The sequence below is a fragment of the Prionailurus bengalensis genome, chromosome C1 (genome assembly GCF_016509475.1).
Source record: "Prionailurus bengalensis isolate Pbe53 chromosome C1, Fcat_Pben_1.1_paternal_pri, whole genome shotgun sequence".
In the NCBI taxonomy this organism is placed as follows: Eukaryota; Metazoa; Chordata; class Mammalia; order Carnivora; family Felidae; genus Prionailurus; species Prionailurus bengalensis.
In genome coordinates, this window is record NC_057345.1 from 130,731,948 (window position 1) to 130,737,678 (window position 5,731).

At 38.6% G+C, this 5,731-nt stretch overlaps 1 pseudogene; it reads right to left on the minus strand.

Annotated features, from left to right (window-relative positions):
* Window positions 1-2,703: 2,703 nt before the first annotated feature.
* Window positions 2,704-3,197, minus strand: LOC122479678 (annotated as a pseudogene).
* Window positions 3,198-5,731: the final 2,534 nt, after the last annotated feature.

Consider the following 5,731-nt stretch of genomic DNA (forward strand, 5'->3'; position numbering starts at 1 on the left):
GGCTGTTCCTCAGCCATTTCTGTGAAATTGTTTTATAATGAAATGTTTCCCCCTTTCTTTCTTTATACTCTTTTTTATATAATCATGAAAGTAATACATGTTTATTAATGGAAGAAAAAATATGTTTTTATTTATTTATTTATTTATTTATTTATTTATTTATTTATATTTATTTATTTATTCATTTTAATGTTTATTTATTTTTGAGAGAGAAAGAAAGAGAGGCAGAGAGCAAACAGGAGAGGGGCAGAGAGAGATGGTGACACGGAATCTGAAGCAGGCTCCAGGCTCTGAGCTGTCAGCACAGAGCCCAACACGGGGCTTGAAACCATGAACCATGAGATCATGACCTGAGTGGAAGTCAGATGCTTAACCAACTGAGCCACCCAGGAGTCCGCCAAAAAATCTGTTTTTAAAAAAAGACTTAAAACCTCCATTGTAATGTACTATTCAGAGATAAGCATTAACATTTGGTTGCATTTCCTTTTCTTCTAAGTGTGTGTGTGTGTATGTGTGTGTTTACACATATATACACACAAATGTATGAACAAAATAGGAACATACAATATGCATATACATTTTGGTGTTCTGCTTTTTCTCTTAAAATCTGTTATTAGCATTTGTTTCTCCACCCTCATGTCTTCTGTTCTCAGGTTCATTCCCCCAGTTCCCGATCTCATTTCCTACCAGCCTCCCCACTCTTGTTTTCTTAGTCCTCACCTTGCTACCCTCCTTAATCTTTTCTCAGTGCTGCAGCCAAAGGCATTTCTCTCCTGTGGTACTAATTATTTCACTCCCCTATTTTATTTTATTATTTTTTAAAATGGTTATTTATTTATTGAGAGAGAGAGGGAGAGAAGGAGAAAGCATGAGCTGGGGAGGGGCAGAGAGAGAGGGAGAGAGAGAACCCCAAGTAGTCTCTGTACTGTCAACACAGAGCCCAATATGGGTCTCCATCTCACAAACACGAGATCGAGACCTGAACCAAAACTAAGAGTTAGACACTTAACTGACTGAGCCACCCAGGTGCTCCTCCCCTATTTTAAAGCCTTTAACATATTGCTTCTTTGCTCACAGGGTAAACCCGAGTTCCCTTTAGTTTCCTGCATGACCTTCAGCTCCTCTCTCAGGCCTATCTTTCAGTCACAGCCTGATGCTTTCTCCTTCAATATATTCTGTCCAGTTGCAGCGTTTCTCAACGTATGACCCACAAGCCACATGTTTTAGTCTTATAGAGTGACATTTGAACAATGAGGAGTCTAGGATCACACTCTAGGTGACCTGAATCAGAAATTCTAGATGTCACTCTATTTTTAATAAGTTCTTCAAGTAATTTTTGAATACCCTCCAACATGGCAACTTCTTTTCTAAGACTCCCTAATAGAAAAATTAAAATCAATTGTTTAAAGGCATTTCTCATCCATTCTGCACCTCGTTTGGTCCTCATTGCATTGCTCGGAAGTCAGTTTAATTATCATTCTACTCATTCCACAGATGAGGAAACATACAGATGAATCAAAGACATTAAGAGATTTGTCCAATCCACACAACCAGTAAGGTTTGGGGATAACATTTCAAGTCTGCTCTTTCCAAATCCAAATTCTAGCAGCTTTCCATTATATATTACCAGCTTCCCACTTTGGCCTGTAAAGAGAGAGACTTTGTTCTATGTGCCTTTAGTCAGTGCACTCACCCTTCAAGACTGTGGTACACATTGCAGGTGTTCTCACCATAGTCCTGAACACCATCTTTCCAGTATATGTGGTTGGTCAGACTTCTACTGCAAGCACCTAAGATTCTCTGTTTAACATCTTTCTCTTGATCTGAGCAAGAGGTAGACTTAAATGTCAGGGAGTCAGCGCCCCCAGGAGCCAATGGCATATGGGAGCTACAGCTAAATACTCTAGCCTTATCACCTGGGGCGGGGTGAGGCAAATTTGAGATGTGTTCTACAGAGAGCCCCAGAGATGTTCAAGTGACACACTGCTTCACAAAGCTTCCTTTTATCCCTTCCCTTCCCTCTCCCATCTCACATTCTCATTCTCCCCTGTTATTTTCTGGGGATCCCCTGACAAGTAAACTACTTGAACTCACATCTTGTCTCAGGGTCTGCTTCAGGAACCCAACTTAAGACAAAGCCCCTGATTAAACATGGATTTTGTATTTCAAGTGACAGAAACACAAATCACATAATGAAAACAACACAAAGTTGAGAAGTCCAGGTACAGACCTGGCTTCTGATGCAGTCAGCTGCACACGTGCAAAGAATGTCAGCCTTTCTGTGGCTCTCTCTCTGGTTCTTCACCTCTCTCCTTGCCCTGACATCTCTCTGTTTTGTTTTTCTTCATGTGGTTTTATTCTCAGGAAGTATTCCATGTTGAAACATGTTGGAACCTGAAGCAAAAGGAAAAGTGTGTCCCCCCCATTTATCCATGTTTTTATACATTTTAATGTCTTTTTTTCCTAGAATCAGAGTTTTAGTTTTGTCTTTTATTATCCTTATTTAGTTTTTACTTCATAATCACAAACTTAACTCTGCAATCCAGCTAGATTTGGAGGGGACTTAGGAAAATATGGAACCCATAGAACTGCAGCAAGAGCACAGAGATTATAAGATAGTTCAAGCAGATGGGGGTGAAGGGGTGCTCTCCTGAGCTACAGAAGGAATAATCTGCTAGTTAAGTTAAACACAAGTCAAATTTATTAGATCTGTGCATAATAAGCAATGGCGATCTTCTTGCTGGTCTTGCAATTCCTGGACATCAATTGCTCCATGGCTTCCATAATATTCGTGCTCTCTTTGACCTTGCAAAAGACCACATGATTGCTATCCAGCCACTCAGTCTCAGAAGTGCAGAGGAAAAACTGGAAACCATTTATGTTAGGTCCAGCATTTGCCATGAACAAGATGCCAGGACCCATGTGCTTCAAGATGAAATTTTCATCATCCAGTTTCTCCCTGTAAATGGACTTACCGCTAGTGCCATTATGGCATGTGAAGTCACTACCCTGGTACATAAATCTTGAATAATCCTGTGAAAGTAGGAAACTTTATAACCAAATCCTTTCTTCCCAGTGCTCAGAGCACAAAAGTTCTCTGCACTCTTTGGATCTTTGTCTGCAAACAGCTTGAAGGAGATGTGGCCCAAGGGCTTGTAATTCCTGGTGATGTCAAAGAACACGGTGGAGTTGACCATGTCTGGGTGGCATGGGTGGCTCTGAGATGGTGGCATCTGCAAGCTCCAGAAGTAGATTTTGAAAATATTATTGATGAGCCTGCTTCAATTAAAGTTAGATTATAATAAATTATTTTAGTGTAAATAAAATATTTATACTTAAAACAATATTTAAAATTTTATTATACATACTTTTAAATTTTTCAATACTTTTTCAACTACTTTAATATTCTGGGAAAAAACTAGCTGTTAAAAAATAGATAAAAACATGGATATAGGGGGCACATTTTTCCTTTTACCTCAAGCTCCAATAGAACTCAATATGACATTGTCTTCATTTAAGGTTGTTTTTTTTTTTTTTAATTTACATCTAAATTAGTTAGCATATAGTGCAACAATGATTTCAGGAGTAGATTCCTTAGTGTCCCTTACCTATTTAGCCCATCCCTCCTCCCACAAGCCCTCCAGTAACCCTCAGTTTGTTCTCCATATGTATGAGTCTCTTCTGTTTTGTCCCCCTCCCTGTTTTTATATTACTTTTGTTTCCCTTACCTTATGTTCATCTGTTTTGTCTCTTCAAGTCCTCATATGAGTGAAGTCATATGATATTTGTCTTTCTCTAACTGACTAATTTCGCTTAGCATAATACCCTCCAGTTCCATCCACATAGTTGCAAATGGCAAGATTTCATTCTTTTTGATTGCTGAGTAATACTCCATTATATATATATATATATATATATATATATATATATATATACACACACCACATCTTCTTTATCTGTTCATCCATCGATGGACATTTGGGCTCTTTCCATACTTTGGCTATTGTGGGTAGTGCTGCTATCAACATGGGGGTGCATGTGTCCCTTCGAAACAGCATACCTGTATCCCGTGGGTAAATGCCTAGTAGTGCAACTGCTAGGTCATAAGGTAGTTCTATTTTTAGTTTTTTGAGGAACCTCCATACTGTTTTCCAGAGTGGCTCCACCAGCTTGCATTCCCATCCATTTAAATTTTTGATATTTTGTTTATCATAGGCTATTTTATTTTATTTACTTATTCAAAAATATTTATTTTTTGGAGAGTGTAAGCAAGGGAGGGGCAGAGAGAGAAGGACTGAGGATCGGAAGTGGGCTTTGTGCTGACAGACTGACAGCAGTGAGCCTGATGTGGGGCTCAAACTCATGAACCATGAGATCATGACCTGAGCTGAAGTCTGACACTCAACTGACTGAGCCACCCAGGTGCCCCTGCCATAGATTATTTTAATTAATTTTTATTTTTAAAATATAAACTTAACTATTGTTTATCTCTATTTCTGAGTCTTTTTGGTATGTCCTCAAATTTTGCAAACTGGTATAGCCACTGTGGAAAACAGTATGGAGATTGCTCAAAAAGTTAAAAACAGGACTGTTCTACCATCCAGAGAATCACACTACTGTTTATTTACCCCCAAAATACAAAAATGCTAATTCAAAGGGATACATGCACCTCTATGTTTATAGCTGCATTATTTACAATAGCCAAATTATGGAAGGAGCCTAAGTGTCCATTGATAGATGAATGGGTAAAGAAGATATATAAAAAAGAAGGAAATCTTGCTATTTGCAACAACATGGATAGAGTTAAGAGAGTATTATGCTAAGTGAAATAAGTCAGAGAAAGACAAATACCATATGATTTCACTCATATATAGAATTTAAGAAACAAAACAAATGAGCAAAGAAAAAAAAGAGAGTGAAAAACCAAGAAATAGACTCTTTTTAAAAAAAAATTAATGTTTATTTATTTTTGAGAGAGAGATACACACACACACACACACACACACACACACACACACACACACACAGAATGCAAGCAGGGGAGGAGCAGAAAGAGAGAGAGGGAGACACAGAAGCCAAAGCTGACTTTAGGCTTTGAGCCGTCAGCACAGAGCCTGACACGGGGCTTAAACCCACAAACTGTGAGATCATGACCTGAGATGAAGTCTGAGACTTACCTGACTGATCCACCCAGGCACCCCAAGAAATGGGCTCTTAAGTTTAGAGAACCAGCTGGTGGTTACCAGAGGGGAGGTACATGGGGGATGCGTGAAATAAGTAAAGGAGATTATGAATACACTAATCATGATGAGCACTGAGTAATGTATAGAATTGTTGAATCATATATTGTATACCTGAAACTAATAAAACACTGTATGTTAACTATACTGGAATTAAGGTTAAAAGTTTTATAAAAATAAAATAAAATAAAATAAAATAAAATAAAATAAAATAAAATAAAATAAGTAGGTGTTCCCTGCTTATGACTGCTTCAACAGAATCAGCCACATCCCTCCGATGGCATGATATGTCCAATGGTTGATCCTACTGCTATTTTGGCCACATCGCTAGCAGCCCAGTCCTCTGCTGACTCAGACTGTTTGTTGTACCCTACCTGTAAGACTCTGACTCTCAGCCTCCTCCATACTCTTCAGGCTCACAACTTGAGAGCATTAAGTAACTGGGGAGCTGGTATCTCTCCTAATCAGGATGATAGCTGAAGCTGTTCTCA